Genomic DNA, 27962 nt, shown 5'->3' on the forward strand with positions numbered 1-27962 from the left:
AGAAAGGACGTTGGAACCATTTGTTAGGTGATAAACGTTTTATTAAACCCATTTGGATTTTTTAATGAACTATTTGAGAAAGTGGGGTGAGATCTTTGGAAAAAATAGGTAAATGTATCCGTTTGATAAAGGTTGTTACCAGTGTGAGAGAGGCAACTCTTTGTACAGCATCGCTTGCCAGATTTTTTTCTTAGTCTGGAAAATGTGGTCGGAGATTGATAGTGCTAGTTTGCCTTTGGCCTGTGATGGGAAATTTCCCTTTTTTTTGTATTTCAAAGTGCTGAAATAGAGATATGCCCTACCTCTCTGTCCATATTTTGCAGATTGGTGGAGCTCTATTTTCATCAGATGCTTAGAATGCTTAGCTCTTTTCCATGAAAAACAAGAATTGATGTTTGGGCAGTGAAGGTAATTACCGATCCATAAAGCATGCGTGTGTGTGTGCATATATGTAATTATACATGTGTACCCACCCACACACTCACACACACGCACACACAGACACACACAATGTACAAGTCTACAAACCCTTCCCCTCACCCCCCTGCCACCAAATTCTCCTTCTATTCATTTGAATTGCCTCCTGCACCATTTCTGGAATGCTGTATAAAACACAATGGAGATTTATGCAAGGGCAGTATTTTCTTTTGTGATGACAGGAGTGCGAATGGCTCTCCTGTTATTATATACTCAGCCTGAACGTGCGGCTTCCTTGGGTACCTTGAAGTGGCTGAGACCAGATGCTTCAGAGAGAAATGTCATATTCATGCAATTCAGAGGAGCATATGGCAAGAGAAAAATCGTTGTGACAGTTGCTGACCTGTGGAGCAAGTCACTTTTTTAACCCTTAAAAAATAGTTTTAACCCTATCCTAAATAGCCACAGATACATTATTTAGTTGAAGAATTTTCTAATTCTCCTGTATGTTGCATTCTGGAAAAAGCCTGCAATGGGGGCTGTGGAAGTAGAGAAGCTGCCCTGGCCATGGTAGGATGGACGGCCTCTCCTACTCACACCCTACTCTCAGGGCTACATCCACACTTCTCTCAGCCTCTGGGTCCAAAGGCTGAAATTCAGCACGGTGCGACCCACCTTACCTAATTCAGGTTTGTGATGGCTCCCCTGCCTTCTCCCCAGGGAACTGAGGAGGACCCAGCAAAGCTCAGCCCTGTGTGCTGTCCTGGAGGCCAGAGGCATTGCCTGCTGCCTTTGTCGTCCTTCGTGACCACAATCCTAACCCACAGATAGCACAGAGATAGCAGAAGTTTCCAAGGAGGTCCCATCACTTCATAAGGCCTCTTTTAATCCCTGCCTATGTGCCTGACACTCTGACAGACCCTGGAAAGGAAAGCAAGTGTGATATGCCTCACCCTGCCACCACCACCAAGGATCTCCTAGTGTCATGTAGAAGATCTGTGAACAAAAATGGAACAAAGCATTGTCTTCAGTGCCATGAGGGCTGTGAGAGGAAAGCCTTGTATGGCCACAGGTATTATGTGGGTGCAGGGGAAAGAGCTGGCAACCCTCAGAGCTCAGAGAGGTCAGAACAAGCTGCATAGACACAGTTTTTTTAAGAGAACTGGCCTGGCAGATTCTCCTGGAAGCCAAGGGTCAGGGGTCTCCACACCCAGAACATGGCAGATGCTTAGCAAGTCAAGGAACTTCAAGTACTGAGTTCAGTAAAGCTGGCACCCAAGGCATGAGGAAGGCAAAAGATTGTACTAGAAAGATAAGCAGAGCCCTGTGGTGAATGGCTTTCCATATCATCAAGTCTAAGTCTTCTCTAATCTGCCACATCCTCATAAATCTGAGACAGCCAGCCAGCTCATAGCCGTAAGCAAAGTGAGGGTTGAGCATATCAAAACAACAGTATGGTTTATGTGAACACACCTAAGTTTTACAATGTCCACAACTAATTCAACGTTTTAAAAAATGCTGGCTACCCCTGTGTGAGCCAAACTAACGCCATGTGCATGTTTCAGATGGAGTCTGGGGGCTACCAGTTTGCAACCTCTGCAAATAGTCAACAGGCGCCTGCAAAGGGATCTCACCCTACCACTAACTTGCTTCTTATCTGAAAAGATTTTTGGAGAAGAGCTTTGACAAATACAGAAAGAGTGTGTTTGGAGACAAATTTTCAAGCGTCCCCACTTGGAAATCTGGTTGGGAGGGAGGCAAATATATATGTTCATGTTCCTATCTGGATTTATATTTTTACATATTTGTGTAATGGTGGGTGTGTTCTGCTTCCTTCGTATAGTCAAAGCTTCCGGAGGTGGAATCCAAAAGGCAGGTCAAAATTCTGACTCTGTAGATAGATACATAATCCAGCAGATCACAGCTAATGAGTACCTCTTTGCATAGTGGGTGTAGTACATGGGTTTCTGCAGGGGGGTGGGGTTCTTGGTGGGGTTTTTTTATGTTTTAATTTCCTCATCAGCCATTTAACTTTATGCCATATGGTGATGGCAGAGCTGCCCCCACTGCTGTGAGAAGACCCTAGTGGTTCCATGAACATCTTTTGAGAAAGCAGACCCACTGAGCGTTTGCTTAGAAGAGCAGAAGGGAGGCTGGGGAGGATGCAGTAGCCATCTCCTTTTCATCTTCATCTCCTAGACCTTAACTCATCTGCTACCATTTGACTGGCATTGTCATCTAGCTCCTCTGGCATGCACACACACATGCATAGGCAGTGTCAGTCTGTTGGCAGCACCTCACAGGACAGACTTGCGATCCCACAGGCTCTGCAGTCCCAAAATTGCTAGGGCTCTCTTTTGAGTTAAGTGTCAGGCTGGCCATGGAAACCTGGGATTGGGCCCTGGCTGCCTTAGTGGCTTTGAGTAAGAGGGCCGGGCATTTAACATTTGTTGAAGTGACTGAGTTCTCAGTGCGCTAATTTATCTGTCTGAATAGTGGATAGTAATACTTCTCAGCTCCATGGAGATAATGGTAATGATAATTAAAAAAAAAAAAAAAACTGTGACCCAGGTATCAGCTCAAACCCATCTCCACAGACCATTCCCACGTTCTGGGTGTTCCCTGAGCTCCTGTGCTCAAGCTCATGTTTGTTCATTTTTCAGCACTTGCTCCTTCCCGCAGCCCAACACGTCGTGTACCTGTACCTTTCTCTCCACTCCAAGCTGCTCCAGTTGTGGAATTTGGCCTCTTACCCCTAGCATGTGCAAAAAAACAAACAAACTAGCAAACAAAATCTCAGGCAGACAAAATCATCCACCCAAAACCTTGTGTGGAACAGACTTTACTGAAAGTTTGGAGAAAATGGAGAATTGAGAGTTTCATATGCCAGCAATAAAAAGAAGTTTAAATGGAATATTCAACACCTCTCTTCTTCAAGAGTGCTTGGGTCAGTTCTGACTAACTGGGGCTCCAGCTCCCTGCCAGGTTCCTTGCTGCATTTCTATCTCTTCCGATTGGCCAGAAATTCAAATGGATTTCATTATATTTTTGCAGAGCAGCTCAGCACTCTCCACCTGCACCCAAAAAGAAAGCGATTTCTTCCTTCTTCATAGACCCCTTGATAGACTCTGCAAAAGGAAAACTATAGCATAGAGATTTATTTCCCCAAAGATATTAATAGCACCATTTCCCGTCACTAACCTTCAAGCCAAGAAAGGAAAAGTTGTTACATTTTTGTTTTCAAAAACACTTTTTCTGACACATAATACTTTACTATGTATTTCCTTACATTTTTAATATCCTTCCCACCTGATTGATTAATTAATTGATTGATTAAGGGATCAATTAAAAAGGCAGTGTGGCCAAAGGTTAAGAGCACAGACTCAGGAGCTCTGCTGCTTACTAGTGACTCTGAGCAAGTTACTTAAGTTCTCTGAGCTTTGGTAAAGGCGGATAGTCAAGGTACCTCCCTGATATCCCAGCCATGTGGTTAAATGAGATCATGCACATTGAGGTGCTGATTTCAGAACCTGGCACGTGCAATGGTTATTTCCTTTGTCTACAGTCAATGGCAGCATTTCATTTTCATCCAAATTTTATAATAGAATGTTTTTTCTATTTCCAAAATGATTTCAGGTTAAATGGGTAGTGTGCTGGGATTCTGGCACAAGCCAGATTGCACCTTGCCCCACCAAGTAGAAACTGACTGTATCCATCATCCATCCTCAAGACAGAAGCCAGATGGCCTCCTGTCCTCCCCTAAGTAGTCTTCAGTTTCATGTATGTTTCTCTGTAGTGGCCTTCCCACTGCTGCTGTTTTAACCAGATAACGAAAAAATCCAAGGTGGTTCGGAATAACCGGCATTGGCTGAACTTTTTTCCAACCAATGTTACTAGAAACATAATTGCTCAGAATTAACACTCTCATCTTCAGTGGAACAGAATGCAATTGTTTGCTCTTGGTTTGAGTCCTCAGAGTGGGGCTGGTAGGGGGCAAGGAACAATTATTGCAACTAAATTTTAATCAACAGTTTCAGTAACAATATTGAATTAAAAAGGTACTAGCTACTAGTTAGAGCATGGCTTAACTTGTACACAGGCAAATCAGTCATTCTGTGGTGATTAACATCTATTCAGAACAGAGAATGTATTATGGGTACTAAATTATCATAGGAATTAATGCAGTATTTTTAAAGGGCTTAAAATATGTTAATAAATACAGTATTGCAGCACCTGCAGCTCAAGGAACCAAAGTCATTAAAGATGGATATAATTATATTTATTATTGCAAGGAGCTAGGTGGGGGGGGGGGGGAAACAGTTTAATGAGCATGAATGAAATAGAGGTTCTTTATTTAAAACTTCTTACCTAAAGAAACTGTTCCCTTTGAGGAGTTGAGTTATTGCATGAAATCACTGAATGAAAGAACTATACAAAAAGTTAATCAGGGATAATTTTCCAACCTCTGGGCAATGAACTTCAGAGGTCTACTGGGGTCATAGCAAAACTCTCCACCTTTTTCCCTTTGAACTTACCATGGAATCCCTCTTCCCCTGCTGTGCCCTGTAGGATCCCTGTGATGTCTGCCACTTTGCCAACTTCAGTTTCCACTGCCTTCCCACACCTGCTCCACCCAAATGCCACACCCACCTTGCAGTTGCTCAAACAATCCTTTATCCGACCTCAGGGCCTCAGCACATACTTTTGCCTCTACATGACATTTATTTTGCAACCACCTCAGTAGCACTTGGCCAGGCTTTGTCCTAGACAAATGTTAAATACTACCTAATTTAATCCTCAGAAGAGCCTTACAGATTAGATCCCATTATCATCACCGTTTTACAGATGAGGAAAAGAAGTCAGTGAAGGGCTAAGGGGCTTGCCGTAGGTCCTGCTGACTTGAAGTTCTCTTCACCACCAAAGTTCTGCTGCATCTTTGTAGGACTGGCTACTCTCATCCCTCAGATCTCAGCTCCGATGCTGTCCCTGACCCCTTTATCTAAACTCTCCTTTCCCCCGACCCCATCCCCAGTTGCTCTGTTTGAAGATCCAGTTTGTTCTTCGCAGCACCTGTCACACCATTTTAAGCGATAGTCTGCATGTGTATTTTTAGTTATAAGTTTCCTTCTCTTGCACTAGGATCATGCCCATAAAGGCAGCAACTGTTTTTGTTTGATGCTGCGTCCTCAGCCCTGTTGAAGTAACTGACACTTAATATATCCTGAATAAATATTTGTTTCATGAGTCCTTGAACTCATGTGTTCACTATTTGCTGTCTGTAGCCAATAATAAATGATATTGTTAATCTATTTACCTACATAGACAGACAAAAAATATATTTATTTTTCAAATTATCTGATGACTAAAATATAATTTTATTAGGAAGGGTAATCCTCTTTAGGAATTAAAAATTTTCTTAGCTGATTGATGTAAAAATGGCAGTCTAAAATAACCACTTCTATATGAAATCTGGGCCCTTTTACATAGAAGGTTGGGAATTGATGATTAAAGATAACTTCTATTTGACAAATAAGAAATAGGAGAACATGAGAGGAAGAACCACAGGCTCAAGGTGTGGAGCTGGTTAAGACAGGGTTCTCTGGCTCTTGGTTTCACATTGTTTCTGCCCATCTGCCTTGCCTCTTGTCGCCTATGTTGATAGCATCTGGAGAAGCCCATCAGAAACAGAGGAGCTTTTTCCGGACTGGCTCTTGCTGCTACTGAGAATGTTGTGCTTGGCAGGTCAGGAGCAGTGGATTGAAGCTCTCTTATTTTCTTAAATCTTGGGGGTGTTCAAGGTGAAAATTAACTGTCTGCCTATCCTCGTAGTGAAATGCATTTGAAATGCTATTTCCCCTTATGAAGAAGAAGAAAAGTAAACAAACACACACAGTGTGGAATTAAAAATGGAGGTCCCAGAGCTGCATATCACACCTACAGTGAGACACCAGCCTTAAAGAAACTGCCTCATGTTCCCGGCTTGCCAGCTTGTTGAGGATACAATCTGGCTACTAAAACCCCTAGCACCACAATCCTTTACAATATAGGAGACATGAACCACACACTGAGCATCTGATTAAAGTTGGGGGTTCTATGCCCAGAGAAAAACAACATGTGTAAACATGAAGCAATTTGCACATTGTTTCAGGGAACCTACAGACATTCTTTTGTTAATTTCATGGATCTCTAGAGGCCCATGAATTCCAGTTTAAGAAGCCCTGGTAGCATAGAACACCTAGTAATGTTAATTATAATAGGTAATATTTATTAAGCAATTATAATGTGTCAGATATCTGACATATATATAATAATTATACATTTTTTTCATTTAGCTTTCAGATGTGACATTTGTTTCCATTATGCAGATGAGAAAACTGAGGCACAGAAAAGCTAAATAAGCCAGAAAGTGTTGGAGCCTGGATTAGAATCCAGTTGGTCTGATACTAGAACCTCTCACAAAGGCAGGCACAGAAAGTTTACCTAAAGCAGACTTTCATTAGCTGGCATGTGACACCATGAGGAATCCCATCGTGGGAAAGAGAGGCTATGCAGAACACCTTCAGAGCATCAGTGAAGGCCACAAAGGGCCGATGAATCCATGTTCCAGGTCCTTCAGCTCCTCATGGAGAGGCAATCAAGATGGTCCCAGGATACCTCCTCTTGCCAAGAATTGCCTTCTATCCTCCTACATATTGGGGGACTGGAAAAATGCATTTCCATGTGACTTCACATCCTTAATCCACTAGGCTGGAGCTGAGAGTTCTTGGCATTTTATTGAGCCAAGTATTCAGAATACTTTCAATTTAAGAATGTCTATCATCAAATGGGCAGATGGGTGCTATCTGAATGTGAAACTCTGTCAGGAATATTTAGAATGGACTGGATTGTCAGCCTATTTTATGAGAGGCTATTAGAGTGAGATGTGTTCAATTATTTCTTTCATTTCTTAAGAGTATACATAGTATCCTTTAGAAGTTGCTTGATAATGTTTTTTTATCATTTTTTCTGCTTTCTTTTTTAAAGAGAGCAGGCTCATTTTTACTTAGGAATGGGTATAATCTAACAAGTTAGAACTAATAACTAATGAAGTTAAATACCTCTCTGGATGTTTCTTTTCTATTGATTGAGCTATATTTAGTATCTTGTAAGTAATATCCTAAGCACCTGCTTGGTTCTAGGCCCCTGGCATAATGAAGTGAATCAGAGACAGCCTGTGGCCTCGAGGAGTTTACAGTCTAGTAGGAGAGCAGGACGTGGAAACAAATCAATGTTGTGTACTATAGTGTGTGGCAGAGGAGGCAAACGAAACAGAGAGTGGTCAGCTCAGGCTCAAAAGTTTATGACTGGCTGCAAAGACAGTCCTAGAGAAGCAGTTAAGAAAACGATGATCTCTAGAACAGGAGTTCTCAAACTTGAGAGCACGTCAGAGTGCCTCAGAGGGCTTATTAAAACACACATTGATGGGCCCCAACCTCAGTTTCTCACTCACTGTATCCAGAGTGGGTCTCTGAATTTGCATTTCTAACAAGTTCTCAGAGGATGATGATGCTGCTTGTCCAAGGAAAACACTTTGAGAACCACTGTTCTAGCTTCTCAGAGGAAAGAATATAGAAAATGCTTGTGTTGTTTCCAGCTTTTTATCTCCCAAATTTTGAAATATTTCATTTCACCTCTGTCTGTCTTGCTCTGTGTTGTGAATTTCCTTGTCAATATGTGTACTTCTGTTCTCTCTATGGGAAGTACAGCTCCGTGTTCTTCTGCAGGCTGTCTTCCTCTTTTTCTTCTTCTTCTCCTTCTCTCTTCTTTCTCCTCCTTCTTCTTCTCGTACCTAACTATGACCTCTGATTAGTAGGAATGGCTTATATAAATTTTGAATTGTATGCATTCTTGTGGATGCAGGTCTGTGAGTATGAGTTTATTCTGAAACCAGCACTGTGGTCAGCATTATTCCTCACAATTGATCATGTCTCACAAAACACTTTGGACTCTGGGTAGACAATTAAATAAAGTAGCCAAATGGAAGACCCACTCATGCATATCTTCAGGTCCTCTGAGGTCTTATAGGGCCGGCGTTATATTCCTAGTGGTTGCAGAGCACGCCAGGAAAGAAGACGACCACCAAGCAAGCCTAAATCAGCTGCAAAAGAGTTCAGCACTTTTTTTTTTTTTTTTTACGAATACTGCAGCCTTTCATAAACAGGGTCACATTTTGGCCCCAATGCAATAAAAAGTATAAACTCATGTCAGAAAACAATACCAAGTTCCCACATTAATGAATCTTTCTCCTTTCTTTTATTCTTTTGGTCCATTTTGCACAGGAAATAAGAACCTTGTGGACAGAAAGATCATCATTTGTCAATCCTTTTGCAGCAATTTTCCCAACAGTTCTTTCAGGTCTAAATGCTTTTAAGCATCTGTCAGTATCATATAATAGCCTTAATGGGAGGAAACAACACCAACAACAACAATTTGCTGCATAAGAATGAGATGAGTGAGTGGCTCTCTTCTTCCTGGACTGCAGTGAAAATGATGGTCCTGTCCATATGTAGATTTCCACATGCAGCCGTGCAGTTATTGTTTGCACTCAGACCTTAAGTTGTCTGTAATTTTTATGTGTGTAGGAATGATGCCAATTGAGAGAGAATGGACAAAAAAAAAAATATTTAGCATCCCTGAGATGATACAAGTCAATAAACAGCTTGATTACTAATTCATTCAGGAACAAAAATAATGGCTTTCTAAACTGAAACGACCAAATCCAATAACTAACTGTTTGTCAGGGCAGTAATAATGGTATTTGTATCTCTTTTAATTGGCTTTAACCTTTCCCTTCATGTGTGCAGTATTAAAAAATTAAAGAGGAAAGTATTTAGAGGCAAAGATTTACGGCACTGCGTGGATTACATGCTTTTAATGAGGTCAGGACAATAAACCATCTGAGCAGAAGCTGCTGCCCAATGATGAATTATTCCCTTTTACAATAGATAGACTACAGCAAGTGTGTGTGCACACACGCATGCTCACAGGCCCACACACTTGTCTGTGTAGACCATGTGAAAGACCCCCAACTTTGCTGTTGAGCTACCACAAGGTGTTTCCAGTTACAAGCAGTGTTCAGAAAGTATCAAAATACAGAGCTGCAATACATTATGTAAAAAACAGAAAGTTGCAGAGCAAACTGCACGATGTTTATGTAAGATGTTAATTCATTATGTCTGTGCATGTTAGTGTATATATGCAAGTGTGGATGGATGGATGGAGGCAGGGATGGATGGATAGAGGGATGGAAGAATGTCAGTAAGGATGGGGAGAGGAAAACAGGAAAGAAGAAGAAAAGTAAAAGAGGAAATAAAGAAAAGGAGAGAGAGGGAAAGGAGGGATGGAGGAAGGAAGAAGAAAGAAATATATGTAGAGAGAAATATTGATAATTTGGAAGCATACACACAGGAGCGCACTGGAGCCAGCTTGTACTGGCTTGTAAAGGCCCATTGTGCAATACATCTTCTCAATTCTGTCATATTCTTAACTTACAATTGTAGATAGTGACAGTATTTGCTGCACAGAAATCAGCAAATGCTACAGATCAGGGCTTTTTTTTCCTGGAGAGCCAATTGCTAAGCCTTTATCAGCACATCACTGGACACCCACAGAATCATTCAGAGTGGTTCTATCTAGAAAGAGGGTTTAGTACAGAACTAAAAAGGGTACATGGTACCCTTTTTAGAACTAGAAGGATACCCTTTTAGTAGAAAGGTAAGTGAAGCCATTAGGTTGGGAATGGGAAACAAGACATTTTTCCTCTTTATTTTATACATTTATTTATTATTTGTAATTTTTATTAAGCATTTATTATTATTAAGCATCCATCAATTTTATAATGAAATATTTTATTTTATTAAAATGTACCCACAAACGTTATTAAAACTTGTTTAGTAATAATAGAATTAATCACTTTACTTTAGGAGTCAGTTACAAATCCTTCATACAAGGAAACAAATTTCAGACAAACAATAGGATCAAATGACCAAAGGACTTCAGACTCAACCAGAAGTGTGTCCTTTGATGGTGAAAATATCCTCAATCTTCCAGAGCAAAAGGAACATTCAAAAAGTGTTAACATAGATTGGTCCAGAAGAGTAGAGTGTTCAAAGTCAGATCCCATCTGATGACAAATTCTAGTGAAGAAAGTCACATGGCTCCTCCAAAGCTTATCTCCTCATGCTCATTGGTTGACCCCAACCTTATCGCAGTCTTTGTGTAATCAGCGGCCTAGATTTAGCAGTGTGAAACATCTCTAACAAAGAGAAAGGCACCACATTCCAGACACTAGAGCTGCAGTCCCATTGGAAACGCACCATCCTTGTGGGCCAGCCAGTCTGTCACTAACTGAAAAAAATGTTGATGCTTCCTTTTTGCCACTTTGACATGGTGTGATCTCTAATAAGCCTCAGTAAGCAACAGAGTAAAGAAGGTTCTCTGTTTCCCCTTCCTTCCCAAATCTTTCCCAATTCCAGATGATATTCTACTTGTGACCTCATTGCTCTCATTTCCTACAGACTCTTGTAAATGAAAGTCCCTGACTAGAAGCCCATACCTGAACTGTTAAGGAAAATAGATGTTTCATTTAACAAACACAAACTCATTCATTCAACAAATAGTTCTAGATGCCAGGCTGTGGGTTAGATATGGGGATACAGTGGCAAACTTGTCAGACAAGGACCTTGCTTTTATGGAGCTGACATTCTAGAAGGTGAGACAAACATAAACAGGTAAACCAATGAAAAATATCAGAGAATGGGTAATATTTGAAAAACGAGAAATAGGGGGATGTGATAGAGAGTAACAGGTACTTTACCTCCTCTGCTTTAGAGTGGCTAGAAGGAGTCACATTTCTGAGGAGGCAAATTTTGAACTGAGATGTCAGTGGCAGGAAGAAGCCAGCCATGTATAGATCTTACTACAAAAAGTAGGTCCTGGCTCCTTTTATGGGGATTTTTCCTACACTCACTGAGGCCTTTTAAGACACAAGTCCAGTGAATGGTAGACTGTAGATGCCTTCTTTATTTCCTGGTGACTATTTCAAAGCAAGCTTAGGAAGTCTTCACTGCTGCAAGTACCTTTGAAAAATGTGCAAAATTGGGATCCATTGTGTATCTGAAGCTGATTTCATGTGCTTAAATATCTTGAAGGTTGTTTACTGGTTAGTGCTGTGAGTAGCATTGTTTCCATGAAAGAAAGAAAGACAAGGCAATCATAAGTTCAACTGCCATAAAATGGGCCATCTCACAGTTGTGTCTGTACAATTTCTTTTTTTTTTTTTTTTTTTTCTTTTTGAGACGGAGTCTCTCTCTGTAGCCCAGGCTGGAATGCAGTGGCGCGATCTCGGCTCACTGCAAGCTCCGCCTCCCAGGTTCATGCCATTCTCCTGCCTCAGCCTCCCGAGTAGCTGGGGCTACAGGCGCCCACCACCACGCCCAGCTAATTTTTTTGTATTTTTAGTAGAGACTGGGTTTCACCGTGTTAGCCAGGATGGTCTCGATCTCCTGACCTCGTGATCCGCCCGCCTCGGCCTCCCAAAGTGCTGGGATTACAGGCATGAGCCACTGCGCCCGGCCTTTGTGTCTGTACAGTTTCAACCAAGGGACAAAGTGTTGGAGAGAAAGATGTTATAGGCTTTGAATCAAGAAATATCCGGGTTCAAATCATCGCACTGCCCCTGAGCATGGTATTGACCCTCTCTGAGCATGCCGTACTCTCAACTTTAAGGTGAGGTTATAAAAATGCCCACATCATAGGGTCATGGTGAAAATGAAATAAGGTTACGTTTATATAAAGTGCCTGGCTCTGAGTAGCCTGAAGCATCTACTTAGAGAAGGTTCTAGAAATGTTGCTGAACCGTGTGATTCACCAGAGTGAGACTATCATCCCATGGGGACAGGGAGAATTCATTTATCTTTGCTTCAGTCTTTCTGTTGAATGCAGAGCTGCAATTTGGGACTTGACGTTGCAGCCAAGATTTCCTGATTGGGCAAGAAAATTGAGAATGCAGCTGTCATTCTTTTAGTATGATCCATAACAAAAGAAAAAAGAGATTGGGTACTCAGCCAGAGATAAACCCATTCCTTTAATCCTTTACTTATTTAAGAGTTGCCCTCTGCCCCTCCTCTGCCTGAATCTTTTCCCCTCTTCTTTTAGTCCTTTTTAGTTCTTCCTGGAGAACCAGAAATAAAGCTTAAAACCAACTGGACAGAGTCCTTGAATTACATCACATGAGCAGTGCAATTTATGCAGCAAACTTCATTGCCTGAGAGTAGAATTGTAAGGACATGCATGAATGCTGACTATATTCCTAGGGGTAATGGAAGCTGCATATGAATATAGTAACTAAAAAAAAAAAATCAAAAACCTTGGAAGACAAATAAACGTGGCAGAAGCAGCAACATAATGTTTTTATGTTTCCACTTTTAATTGACTAAAAATATCAATACAACATATTCCTTGGACAGTCACCCCAACACCCCTCCCCTTTTTAATGGAAACTAGGAGGTGGTTGGGAGGAAGAACACTCAATTGATAAAACAACAGTTACCCCTGGGAAGTGCAAGTAGAGGACTGGAAAGGACTGTATTTTTTTTAAATACACATCCACATTGTTTGATTTTTGTTTTGAACCAGCCTGCACTACATTTTGAAATTAAGAATATACCTTTTTTGAAACTGGTGGGGGAGAAGGAAGAGAGAGTTACTTTCTACACAAGATAGCAACGTTGTTTTTAAGTAAGTTTTATTAACAAGTGACAATTACTTTTTTATGATACATTTAAGATAGTGAATTATGAATGACTGAAAATCCCCTCCAGCCTAATTGAGAACCATTATGTCTGGTAATTGCCACTGATTTCTGCAAACAGTCATTTTTCTCTGGCCTATTAACATAATTTAAATTTTTAATTGCCCTTCATAATTGTCTATTGGAGTTAACAAACAGTCCCATTCACCTAAGGGTTTCCGACCAGGCCCTACCTCCAGGAACTCACACTGGAAACATCTAAGACCACTTGAGAATGCTATTAGGAGTTTGTGGATGGCCCAATTGAGGTGGCAGCCTCTGTGACAAATTGTGACATCTTTTTAAGGACCCATCCAACTATGGAATAATATATTTTTGGATTTCTGTATCAAGTTTGCTCACTTTTGCTTTGTAGCTACCTGACCAAAAAAATAAATAAATAGAGAAAAAATGTCACACTTGTAACCATGTTCACCAGGACTTTCATCACATTGCCTTATCTGTTGCATTGGGATAAGTGTGAACATTCTGGGAGAAGGACTGGTGTCAAGTGTTCTTGTACTACAGGACTCACAGGTTAATTAAATCAGTGACTTCGGGGGGGGGCAGAATTAACAGTAAAGATACATATTTATCTCAATATATGTGTGTATATACCCAACTCAGAAAAAAATGATCATAAAGTGCTTTTGTAGTTTTGTAGTTACATAAACCACAAACCGGCTATCTCAGCCGGTTCTTTGACTACTTTGCATACTTTGATCATGCTCGGTTTTCTGAGAGGAGGCATTGGAAAATCTGCTTTTTTCATATAGTTATATAAACTACTGGTAGTATATAAACTACTATCATTTTTCTGAGTTGGGTAAATTCAAAAAAGTACAAAGAAAAATACAAACAAAATTTCCTATAATTCCATTTATACTATATATGTATGCCTAAGTACACACACATACACACACACACGGATATACCTGGATAGTGTTTTATAATATATTTCTCACATGATTTACTATTCTTATAAAATTGTATTTGTAAGGACTACATGTGATTCAATATGTAGATTCGCCATTGGTTATTTAAGCATTCCACCCCTGTTGGATATTAAATTTCTTGGTTTCTACCATTACAAAAAGCTGAAAGAGTGAGCCACCCTGCATATTTTGTATACATCGCTGATAATTACCTCAAGAAAACATCCTACAAGGTGAGTGATTCAGGAGTATGAACATACTGCTGAATCACCCTCCAAAAAGATTGTAGATCAAAATACGCTCTCTCGTCAGTATATGAGAGGGATGACTTCCCATATTTTTACCAGCACTAGATATTAACATTTATTAAAATGTTGGTTTCACTACTAGTCTAAAACATAGCATTCATTCATTTCTAAAAGTTACATTAATTTGACCAAAAGATGCTGACAAACATTTTTATGTTTTAAGGAGAGCATAGGTATACATTGTGAATGGCATGTTCACCCCACCTCATCCACTTTCTATTAAGATATACATATTCTTATTTGCACAGTTAAAACTTTAAGTTCTCTGTGCTTTTTAAAAATCTCTTAAGATTGCTCTGTCTCAAAACTACCAAGTAGGTGTTCAGTGCCAAAGAACAATAGACTCCAACCACACAACTAGTTCCCATGCTACCTGAAAAAGGGCTTGGTTTTTTTTTCTGCCACCTTCATGCTCTTACGCATTTGCAGTAGGTGCATCTTAGTGCATCTACTTAGCGCAGCATATGAAACCACGAACAAAACTGTCCCAGGGACCTTGAAGTCTGTCTTCCACTTCCCAGGGTCCCTTCATACTCCTTTTGGTTCCCCTCAGAACGTCCAAGTGAATCCCTTTGTGCATCCCCACCTGGTTTAGTATTGAGGCAAATGGGAAGTGCCCAGAAGAAATACCGACTTGAACCACTAGTGTGAAATACTAACTCACAGCAATTCACTCCACACAAGTTTGCAGCTTCCGACATAAAGCAATGTCTGGAATAATGATGAGGAATCTGATGCTTGGTGATACAACAGTAGCCACAGAAATGGTCGGCAGTGAATATCTGATTACCTGGCTCAAATCTATTTCCAATGTTGGGAGCTCCAGGGTCCATTTAAGTATCTTCAAACAAATGTTCCAGCCGAGATATTTATGGGATTCTCTACAGGCAGCTGACTGGCTGCTGTGCGAGGAATTCCAAAGCTGAGATATTTGTCCTAGCTTGAAAACTGTCAGTACTATTTGTATGAATGTGTTCAAAGTGGCCATGTTTCTTCATAACTTTTTGGACTAGTTCAACAGGGACATGAAAGAAGGACACTAAACTGATTCCTACATGGAAGCTTCCATTGCTTACTGTCTGCTTGGAACTCTGAGGGTGACATTTATTATAAAAATAGCAACAGTTAGTTATAATTGCTGACACATTCCATGCTTTCAAATTGAAACTAATAATCTCATTACTCTTATTTCCCTCACCTCCTCCTAAAAACTCCAATGATAGCACATTTTTCTGTGATTCCTATCTCAGCCGGTTCTTTGCCTACTTTGCATACTTTGATCAAGCTCGGTTTTCTGAGAGGAGGCACTGGAAAATCTGCTTTTTTCATCACCTATACAGGAAAAAAGAGGATTCTATAAGTCTAAAGCAAAATTATAGATCGGGGTTTCAACCGTGAACTTGGATTTGTTCTTTTTAAAGCTTAAATAATGAATGAGGACTTCTTTGAGGAAGTGTGGCTTTCTTTGGGGAAATTTATAAGCACCTGATGGCTGAGACCGCAGGGCGTGGAGTCAGAAATTGGTTCAAATTCTGGGCTTGCTGCTTTCTAGTTTAGGGTGTTGTTTTGAGTGAAATAGGAATAGGGAAATGGGTTGTTGTGAGAATCAAATGAAATGACACAGGTACACAAAGCACACTCAATAAGTGTTTATAATTATTGTCATTTTCATGATTAAAACTTGACAAAAATCCTTTCATTTAACACTCAGGACATCTGTGAGTCGGGTGTTTACTGGTTCCTCTGCTTCTCAATGACACCCACATTCCCAGTTGATTCTTATAGGCCCAGTCCTGCTTTTCATGAAAATAGAAAGGAAAAAATATGGGATGACTTAAGAGATGCCAGATGAATCTTTGCCCCGAAGGCAACTGTTTATTCAGCTCATTCAACGAACAAATAATTTCACTGATGATTTATTGTTTTCCTCAGTGAAATTTTCCTTCATACATCCATAATTAAAAAGGGTGCAGAACAGTAAATCGGTGAACCTGTCATATGACATTTGTTAGCATCGAAAACCAAGGCATCATAGCTTTTAGAAAAGAAAAAATGAAGAGGTTAGATAGACCCTGATGTATGGATTTTTTTAACTGGCTGTCATTTCAGAAATGAAAAAGTGTGAGGTGTCTGTGTGTGTGTGTGTGTCTGTGTGTGTGTATGTATGTATGTGTTTAAAGAATGGAGACCAAAATGTAAAGTGAATGTAATGCCCTGTCTTCCAATATAATGACCTAATTTCTATTGATATTGAAAATATACCCCTTATTAGCAATGAGCACATGCAGTGTTTGCAGTTTCTCTAAGGAAGGAATACCAGTTTTTGCTTGTTTGTTTTATTTTTTAGTGACAGAAAATTTTCCAATGTTAGGAAAAAAATTAAATTACCTATCTAATTCACAAGCTTTCCTCTCTTTTTTGAGATGGAATTTTGCTTTTTTTGTACAGGCTGGAGTGCAGTGGCACAGTCTTGGCTCACTGCAACCTCCGCCTCCCGGGTTCAAGCAATTCTCCTGCTTCAGCCTCCCAAGTAGCTGGGATTACAGGCATGCGCCACCATGCCCTGCTAAATTTTTTTGTATTTTTAGTAGAGACGGGGTTTCACCATGTTGGCCAGGCTGTTCTCAAACTCCTGACTTCAGGTGATCCACCCGCCTCGGCCTCCCAAAGTGCTGGGATTACAGGCGTGAGCCACCACACCCAACCCAAACTTTCCTTATTCAAGGCCAACCCAGCAAATGCTTTGCCCATAAGGAAGGGCTAAAAGTGGCAGCAAGTAATCATTTGATCTGAGGGTCTGATTATAGAGAAATAAAATTTTAACTTTGACAGAGACTTCAGAGCCAAAAAAGCAGAGCTTGGCCCCTGACTTTAATGCTAAGCAAACAAATGGCTTTGGGATCCAACTCTACAGTGTGACACATGGATCTAATAATGATACTTGTAAAAAATATCATGAGAGAGAAATGATGGGAGAAATTCAAGGAACACATGTATTTCTCCCATACAGATCCTGTTATAACTGAATGTCACTCTTTGGCAAATTCTGCAGACATAAAAATGAACCCGATGCAAACTGAATTCGCTGAGTTCATCCTGGAGCACCTAACCGCGTCTCCCCTCCTTCCTCCCCCCAGCCCCCCACAATGTTAACTGAGAACCTGGTAAATCAGCAAACCGTCTAGAAGCCTCATTAAACCTCCAAGCAGTGCCTAGTCTCACAAGAGAGTAGCATTTTGAAGGAGACAGGGAGCAACAACAGACATAATCATGAGGAAGAAAAACACCAGAATAAAAGAAACATCAATAAAATATACCATGCACCATTAAGGACCACCTCGAGATAAGATACTCAGCGTGGCAGTAAAGATCACAAATGAATTAATGTCAAAAAAAACAATGTTTGGTCTATAATAGTATGTCAGACTGGGTTGAAAATCATAGCTGCCTAGGGAAATGTGCAGCACTCCCAGCCCTCCGTTTGTGGGGTAATTGTGCCAGTGACTCTTAATGCTGCTGACAGAGACCTTGCAACATCACTTTTCTTCACACAACACACCCAATTTGTCAGAGCAACCACATGCCATCTAGGCAGGCTGTCCATTCATTGGAAGAATAGGTCATTTTTATGTAAAAATTGTCATCATTTTTTTTTTGAGATGGGAGTCTCGCTCTGTCAACCCGGATGGAGTACAGTGGCATGATCTCAGCTCACTGCAACCTCCATCTCCCAGGTTCAAGTGATTCTCCTGCCTCAATCTCCGAAGTAGCTGGGATTACAGGCGCCCACCACCATGCCCAGCTAATTTTTTGTATTTTTAGTAGTGATGGGGTTTCACCATGTTGGAGCAGGCTGATCTCGAACTCCTGACCTCAGGTGATCTGCCCGCCTTGGCTTCCCAAAGTATTGGGATTACAGGCATGAGCTACCGCACCCTGCCGTCATTCTCATTTTTGTAACTTTAACATTTTGATATAATTTCAAAATTACATAAATGGTGGAAAAAACACCCTTATGCCTTTTACCCAGATTTACCACTTGTGTATATATATGTGCCACTTTGCCATTTGCAGTATCATTCTCTCCCGGCTTCCCCACACAAGCGTGTATATTATTTTTTAACTAATTAAGGGTGAGATCCCCATGTACATCATGCCTCTTTACCTCCAGACAACTCAGTGTGTCTTTCCTAAGAAGAAGGACATTCTGTTACATAACCCAGTAAAATTACCAAAACCAAGAAATTTAGCGCTGATATCATATATTGTCTAGTCCTTGGTCTATATTCAACTTTTATCAGTTGCCCCAATAGTAGCCTTCACAGACCTTTTTTTCTAGTCCAGTGTTCTTTCAGGATCACATATTGCATTTAGTTATCTTTTCCCTTTAGTCCCCTTTATCTGAAACAGTTCCTTTACCTGCACTTCTGTTTTTGCCTTTGTCTTTTTTGATTGTTACATTTTTAAAACTTTTTATTAATATGTTTTATATATGTATATTCATATATGTATATATGTACGTATATTTATATGTTTTTGTCTATATATATATATACACACACATACATGCAGTTAACTTGTATTTTACACATTGTATAGCCAAAAGAACCGTGAATTCTTTTTGACCAAATTCAACCCTGTGATCCTAGCACATCTCATAACCATAGCCCTAAGGCTCACTGCTCTTACTGCCCAGACATCTTGCTGCCATCTCAGACCAAGAAGCTGGAGTCATTGCCATCTGCAGTAGTCTAAAAGAAGCATTCGGCCTCATGGACACTAGATAGTGGGATGATATTGTTTGTCTCCTCAGAGCAGAGCTTTACAAGCTGCCTGTGATTAAAAAACAAAACAAAACAAAAAAACAAACAAACAAAAAAAAACTTTAGGCCAGGTGCAGTGGCTCATGCCTGTAATCCCAGCACTCTGGGAGGCTGAGGCGGGTGGATCACCTGAGGTCAGGAGTTCAAGACCAGCCTGGTCAACATGGTGAAAGACTATCTCTACTAAAAATACAAAAATTAGCTAGGCGTGGTGGCACATGCTTGTGATCCCAGCTACTTGGGAAGCTGAGGCAGGAGAATTGCTTGAGCCTGGAAGGTGGAGGATGCAGTCAGCCGAGATCATGCCATTGAACTGGGAAATGGACCAGACTCCACGTCAAAAAAAAAAAAAAAAAAAAAAAAAGAACCCTTTTATCCCCCAGTTCCTCAGAGACCATTTATATATGGCTCTTCTGCACAAACCCAGGTAGAGTTTGCACCCCATGTGACTCCCTATTCAAGGTTGCCATTATACCACTCAAGGAGCTGAGTCTACTGAGCAAGTGCTTTGCTTCCTTGTGGCAGTGTCAAGCTACTATAGAAGTGTCTAACCCTTAGCTCTAATCTCCTTTATTTATCTCATCAAACGCTGATTGGATGAGGCCAATGGCGCACACATAGCAGTGCTGGGCTAACACAGTTGGCTCCTATCAGTTAGAATTCGACTGAAGGCTTGCATCCCCATGGAGCATTTCTCATTCACCAGCCTGTTTTAGGACACGATGAAATGCCTCCTACATAGCACTTACCTCAATTTGCAACAACACTTTGATTTTTGAGATGATTGTATTGGTATCTAGTACCATGACCCAACTCTAGGGTCCGTGAAACAAAGACTCCCGCAATTTTGCCTGCCATTGTGTCCTCAATGCCCAGTGCACAGTAGACACTCAATACATAACTGTTTAATGGAAGAGTGACTGCATCAGTAGTGACTTCTGACAAATGATGAAACACAATAAGACCATGGGCTAACTCGAAATACGTTTAAGCCCAATAAAATTACATTTGGCATAAGAAGATAGGGATCATGCTTGCTCTGAGAATTTGAGGACGTTTTTGTTTGCTTGTGTGTTTGTTTTAGATTTAAATGAGGGAAATCGCACTTTTGAAAGCACCAAACTGTGTCTTACATATACATAGTAGACACTTGAAAAGCAACCATTTCGAATTAATCATTTTGAGAGCTTAGCACAACCTTAGCAGTTAAACTGTCTGTTACTATTTTCAAGAAAGTCTATACTTGTCCAACTGTATTTGTTTATTTGAGAGTCACATTTAACCAGGACTCATTTCACTCTGTATTCTTAATATTTGTAGGGTTGGTGGGGGAGGGGGTACAAAATAATATTTTCCTAAACAAATAGAGCCTGATTTATTCAGGAAAATAGAGATTATAGATGGTTTGCAGGAAAAAGAAGGTTTGAAAACAAAACCTGTGAGCAGATTGTTTTCAAGTACTTTAATAGGCTCAGCTGCTTCCTCTCCTCCACTTTTCTTTTCCATGAATATAATAATAATGATGATAAAGGTTTATGCTGGACTCATTATAACAATAGGGACTATCACCAAAATATTCTAAAACTCTCTTTCAACTATAGGAGATGATCTTCAGAGAAAACACTTGAAATTGCTACTTTATGTTATCAAGCTCTGATGATTTGGGGTATATTGTTTCTTCTGTGTGGCCATACTTCAAATTAAGGCTGGATAATGGTAGGCAAAACAGTCAGAAGCATGCTTTCACTGGTGAGGCATCTCTTTTGGCTGAGTTAATCTTTATAGTGAAGATATACATTGAAAGTATATGCTTCCTTACTGCCTGTACAGCTTAGTTTGCTCAGTGTCCAGGTGGCTTTAGTTATGACTTATGACTCAAGGATAGCATTTTAGGAGAACCAGTGGGAAAAAAAAGTAGTATAAATGTAAATGTAAAAGATACAGCTCATTCTGTCTTTGAAATCGTTGATGTGAAAAGAGCTCAACAGTGTTTTATTTAAACAAAGTCGGCTTCGACCTTGATTGACTTGCAGTAAATTGCCTGGTACAAGAGGCAAAAGGAAGTGGAGAGAAAAATGGCAATCAGCACCAAATGTTTCACATATTGATTGACAAGCACCAGAGATGTGCTAGAGTAAGATAAATTGGCCAACAGGGCCCATCTTGACAGCTCTTGAGATGGGAAAATTGTTCTTGTTAATTTGCTGCAGGAACCTTGTCATTTATGGAATGTGCACGTGAGTGTCTCCTAATTGTGCAAACAAAGTTCAGTTTCCTACACAGCCTTGTTGTGTTATTGGGTTTGGTAATTCTTTGGTCTGAATCACCAGGATGCATTTGTAAATGGCTTTTAAATTGGGGGAGAAAAGGGGAAGTGGTGCACCTGCTATAAGCTAGCATTTTCAACTGAAATATAGCAAATTACTTGGTGGACATTTTCCGTTTAACAATAGATTTCAGACAAACTCATGTGCATAAGCTCTCCTTCCATCTGTCTGCCATGATTCTCTTCTGCCGTACTGGATCTAATTGCCTTTATCTCAATGCAGGTTTGAGTTTGGGGGTTTTCAGGTATGTAAATTTTATTTTAGGAGTTTGGTAGTGGCCAAAAAAAAAAAAAAATCCTTCGTAGACTTTTCTATCTTCGCCTCTTCAGTATTTCTATCTTTCTCTTTTAGTCTTCTCCTAACACTTCTCTAATATCCTCCTTCCTCCTCCTCCCTCTCTCCCTCTATGCTGAATTAGTGAATGTCTGTTATCACCCAGGTACCTCTTTACACCTCTCTCTGTAAGATGCGCTGTATTATGGACCAGACGGCCAAGGAGACCCATCCAGAAGCCAACGTTCAGTCTTGTTTGTCATTTTTTCCAAATTAGGTAAAAATGCATTTTCATTTAGGGTATAATTTAAATTAAAGCATTGTCACAGACGTTTTTGTTTTAATATTTTACAAGTAGAAGGCCTCACCATCATTATTACCCCTTCCCCCCAGTCCTCCCCTCCCGTGCCACACACACACACACACACAACATGGCCCCACTCTCTCTCTCTGAATTTTTCAGGCCATTAGTGCATTCTTGCTTGGGCAGGAATGGAAAGGTATTTATTTTCATTTAAATGGGCTGTATGAAAAATAAATCTTAACTTCCAAGACCTATTCTTAATCACCTTCATTAATGTCGCAGCTCAGAACAATGCATCACTTTCCTACTGTCTAAGAGGAAGATCCAGACTCAAAAATATTCACGATTTCCATATTACTTTGTACAGACCCCTTTAACATTAACTTGTTCCAGTGTTAGGCAGGTCACATAGATGCTTAAAACAGCTGGCATATGGAATAAAATACGGGAATAGTGGGGGGAATATGTACCCCACTGAAGGCATTCAGTGTCATAACTACAGACAGACAAATAGACAGAATATTGTGGAAGCTTTAGAGCTGTAGGGTTTGTGATCCCTAGCCTAGACTTACCATTCTTAACCTGTTTTCAAAAACACTCTTCGCTGATTATCTCATTTTGTCTTCAAAATAGCCCTGGAAAGTAGGTGCATGAGACTCCATTTTCCCCATTTCACAGTGAAAACAGAAGCATCAGAAAGTCAACTAAACTTGTTAGATGGAGGCAGGGGAAGGAACCTGGACAGCTGGCCCGACTGCTCCTACAGTGACCTTTCCACTTAGCATTCTCTCATCCATTTGATGTCACTCAACAGCTGCTTCCAACCTCATCCTTCACCCCATCTTCTTCGCAATGCCCAACTCTAAAATCACCTTCTCTCTCCAGTTGTCATTGACCTCACCTTCCCCAGGCAGAGTTCACTGCACCCTCTTCTGGGTTGCAATGTCCCTGAAAGCAGGTCCCTTTCATAGTAGCTACCAGGTTGACAATGCAGCCACCTATTTACATGTCTATCTCCCTCACTGAAGTGTGAATTCCTCAAGGACACAGACTGTGTCTGGTTCCATGTCACTTTCCTTGTGTCTGGCACTGCTTCTGCCACGTAGTCAGTCCCCAGTGAATATTGGTTGAATGAATTTGAAGTGTTAGTAAACACACACTACAACACAACTTAGAAAAGTGCTCAGTCCAGAGTTCCCATCCTAAATTTCTTCTCCATCTGCATGAATTCACTGTGCCTGAATGGCAAGTCATTTCATTTCGGAATTATCCTGAATCAGAAAAGAGAAGGCAAGAGAAGCTCTGGCCATCAGCAGCATGTGGATTGCTAGAAAATGTTTATCCCCAGGAAGCCTAGAAGTGCTGGGGAGTCTTTTTAGAATGCTCAGGTGTTGTTTCTGTGATGCCAAGAATCTTCTAAAAGGTTGAGATGAAGCCACAGAGAAAAATGCTTCAATGTTTCAATAACATTAAAAATTTAAATGCTAGAATATTTTAGGTTTCTTTGATTTACAAATTAATACCCCCAAATATGTATATAAACATTCCCAAGGCTGAGGTTCACCAAGGACCAATTTATTGAACAAGAAATCCTCTTTGGATTCTCCTTAAGTGGCACCTTTTGGTTCACATAAATAAACTTGTCTTCCCCTCTTCTACCTCCTCTGAAAGAAGGTTATGTGAATTGAAACTGCAGAATCATATTCCAAAGATCGTTGTGCATTATCCTGAGGACAGGAAGGGCACAGCATGAGAGAATCTTACTTTTGGATTGGACCACAGAAGTCATTTCAATTGATTGATTGATTGATTGATTGGAAATGGGATCTCATTCTGTCACACAGGCTGGAGTGTAGTGGTGTGATCAAGGCTCACTGCAGTCTCAACCTCCTGGGCTCAAGCCATCCTCCCACCTCAGCTTCCCAAGTGGCTATGAGTATGCACCACCATGCCTGGCTACTTTTTAAAGATATTTTGTAGAGATAGAGTCTCACTATGTTGCCCAAGTTGATCTTGAACTCCTGGGCTTAAGCGATCCTCTTGCCTTAGACTCCCAAAGTGCTGGGATTACAGGCATAAGCCACCATGCCCAGCCTCACCCTATCTTTATCCCACATAAATGTCTTTTCTAACATCCTCTCTAAGGGCCATCTAACATCTGCTTAAATGCCTCCACCCACAGTGAACTCACTTCCACACAACAAAGCCCATTTCATTTGTGTACTGATCAAATCACTAGAAAATCTACCATTCTATTAACCCAAACTCATTTTTTCTATCACTTCTATTCCTTGGTCTCTGTTATGCCCTCTGCAAATAAACAAATCAAATGCCAACCTCCTTGCACAGGACTGGACTGCATAGCCTGAATTGAACCTTCCCCTGTACACACGAGCCCCTGTCTGTCCAAGTCTCCAGTTCTCCTGAGAATCCTAGATTCCTTCATACCTTCACCTCACTGAAAGTTAGCGCATCTCCACCATTTGCCCATTTACTTCTGAACACCTTCAATACAGATGTTCATTCTGAAATGTTTCTGTATCTATGAGTATGTTCTGACTAAATCTCAGAGCAAAACTGGAAGAAGTACAGCTTCTTTTCGTTAGAACTTTGACTTCTATTCGTGGCTTATTTGGGCCAAACATATTAATCTGTGTCTCATGCAGAGATTATACTGATATAAAACTCCAAAGCCTTTTTTTATATTTGCTTCCGTTCAGTCATATTTTCCCATCTACTACTAATAGTTTTATTTTTCTTTTAACCTAAGTGCAACACTTTACACTTACCCTTTAGATTTCAGTTTGGGTAATTTGGACATATTTGGATCTTTATTATTTTCCAGAATATATGTTCATTCTTCTAGCTTTATGTTCCCTACAGATAAGATGACCGTTTCTCTCCTTATTTGTTTCTCAACATACATGCTGAGCATGCCCAATAACAGAGCCCTGTGGTACATCATTAGGAACATGTAGAAAAATAGACTTCAATGAGCTACAATGAATGGCTGAGTAGGTCATGAGAGCTGAGTGGATCGTGAGAACTGAATAGGTCATGAGAGTTCTTCAAAGTGTTAAATAGTGAGTGCATAATAGAGTTGCCATAGATCTTACCCTTCAATTGAAAACCCAAGTGTCCATAATGATCAGCTAGGCAATATGAATGAATGAAATAAGAGGGCATGGTGGGGTTTGTGGTAAAGAGGAGAGTGCATATGTAAATCAAAGCCACTAAAATTCAATTAAAAGAAAAAAACACTGTTTTACTGTTTTGGCAAATATATATATATAAAACATATTATATATTTTGTATATATATATATATCTTTATATATACACACACATATATCTATATGCCAAATGAGGCCAGTGGGCTGCCACAGGGCCAACTCTGCTCCAGAGAGCAGCATTAGAACCAAGGAATAGACTTGTATGTTTCTACTATGTAGAGCCATCCTCTTAATGATTTCTCGGACAGTAATTGCTAAAAAGCTACTGCTCTAAGCACTTTTTCTCCTTGGGTAGTTGTTGAGACATTGTTTCACTCTCTGGTGACTTTTTTCCAGAGCTGACAGTATCAATGTTATTTCCATTTATGGTTGATTTAAAAACTGTCAGAGAGGTTGGTTTCCTTGATGAAAAATTTGGGAGGCTAAACGTCTTCCCCACTTCTACCCCTTTCCCAACCCCCTGCTACGGGTGATCCTGACACTAGATTAGATGGACCAATTAAAGCAGGCTAGTTTTTTTGTCTGTTTTTTGTTTTTTGGTTTTTTTTTGGCCACGTTGTATATTGTGTTAGTTTCCTATTGCTGGTGTAAAAGATTACCACAAACTTGGTGGCTTAAGACAGTGAAAATGGATTATCTATCTTACAGTTCTCTAAGTGAGAAGCCTAAAAGCAGTCTCAATGGAATAAAATCAAGGTGTCAACATGACAGCATTTCTTCTGGGGACACCATGGGAGAATCTATTTCCTTGCCTTTTCCAGCTTTTATAAGCTGCCTGCATTCTTTGGTTCATAGCCCCTTCCTCACATCAGTCCAACATCTGCTTCTGTGGTCATATCTCCTAGACCGCTAGCCCTCCTGCCCCCTCTTGTCTCCTTATCTCAAGATCTTTAACTTATTACAGCTGCAAATTCCTTTTTACCATGTGCACCAACTACCAGAGACAGGAAAAAAAATTGTTTTTCCCACTCTCACACTTCTGACACCTTATTCTGATGAAAAAATAAAATCCAATCATTTTTTCTCTCTCCACTCACACTCAACACACAGAACACTTCACTTCTGGTTACCATCATGTTCAAGGGTTTCTGCCCACCAGCAACCAATCAGTTCTCCAGTGGACACCAGCTGGGTGTCCACTACTTCAATTCAATTCTGACACTATCTACCTGGAGGTAGCATCAGATCCCACAGGTTAAGGGCTCAGTCCCTCAAGACTGCTCCCACTTCAGATGTTAATCACAAGTCCCATGTTGTGACTTGTGCTTCTAAATGACCTGGTATAAATCAGAGGACCCATGACCCCTTCCTTGGGTTCTATTAATTTGCTAGAGGGATTCACAGAACTCAAGGAAATATTTTACCTACATTTTTACCTACATTTATCCATTTATTATAAAGAATTTTACAAAGGACACAGATGAACAGCCAGATAGAAGAGATGTATACGGCAAGTAAGATTGAAGGGGTGTGGAGCTTCCATGCCTCTCCAAGTATGCCACCCTCCAGGAACTTCCACAGATTGAGCTATCCAGAGGCTCCCCAAATCCTATTCATTTTGTTTTTTATGGAGGCCTCAGTGCAAAGGCAGGATTGATTGCATCATTGTCCGTGGGTGATCAACTCAACCTTCAACTCCTCTCTCCTTGCTGGAGGATGGGCTGAAAGTCCCAACACTCTAATCATGCCTTGGTCTTCTGGTGACCAGCCCCCACATCCCAAAGCTATCAAGATGACCCCAGCCACCAGTTATCTCATTAGAAGACGAAAGACTTTAGAAGACAAAAGACATTCATGTCTCCAGAGATACCAAGGATTTTAGGAATTGTATGCCAGGAACCAGGATATTTCACAATATCACAGTAACATGTTCACAGGGTCCAGGAATTAGAACATGGATGATTTGGGGACCGTTACTGTGCACACCACATACTTTCTGAGCTACCACAAGGCCAGGTTGAGAGAGGAAGCTCTCCACTCTGTAACCTTCATTCTAACAGGCCCTGTGAGGCTGTGGCAGAGTGGAGTTAGGGGATTCATTAAGGAAGGGGATTCCACTAGGACTTAGGTGTACTAGAACAGACTCAGGACAGTACTAGAATATAAGGCAGAGAGAGAAGACGTTGTTCAAAATTTAAATCCTCCCCTGAGTTCAAAATTTAAAATGAGAAATTTTTAAATGAGAAAATTCCTTTCTTTCTCCCACATTTACCTCAGAGATGATGTAGCCCAGCTTCTGAGAGTAAGCAAAGCAATAAATATGAAACAGGAAACGCTAGTAAATAACTTCCTGGGGACTACTCTGGAGGATGGGGGCTGCAAAGCTAATACTTTCTTGATATTCTAAGGGAAGCTCCTCTCCAAACCACCTGGGCTGTGACAAAAAGGAAAGAAACCTGGACCCTCAACCAGTATCCAAGGGCTGGCTTCATTTTTCCCAATTAGCTTGTAACGAGTTAATAGTAGCTCTGTAGTGCTGGATTCAGGGATTTGTGTGACGTAGATAAGGTTTGG

The 27962-nt window shown here is 40.5% G+C and overlaps 1 protein-coding gene across 44 annotated transcripts in view; it reads left to right on the top strand.

The window, feature by feature from the left end:
• TENM2 (teneurin transmembrane protein 2) overlaps positions 1-27962 on the top strand; it is a 1282302-nt gene that overhangs the window by 843824 nt on the left and 410516 nt on the right. The gene's annotated exons all lie outside the window — the stretch shown is intronic.

Source organism: Gorilla gorilla, chromosome 4 (genome assembly GCF_029281585.2).
Source record: "Gorilla gorilla gorilla isolate KB3781 chromosome 4, NHGRI_mGorGor1-v2.1_pri, whole genome shotgun sequence".
Classification (NCBI taxonomy): domain Eukaryota; kingdom Metazoa; phylum Chordata; class Mammalia; order Primates; family Hominidae; genus Gorilla; species Gorilla gorilla.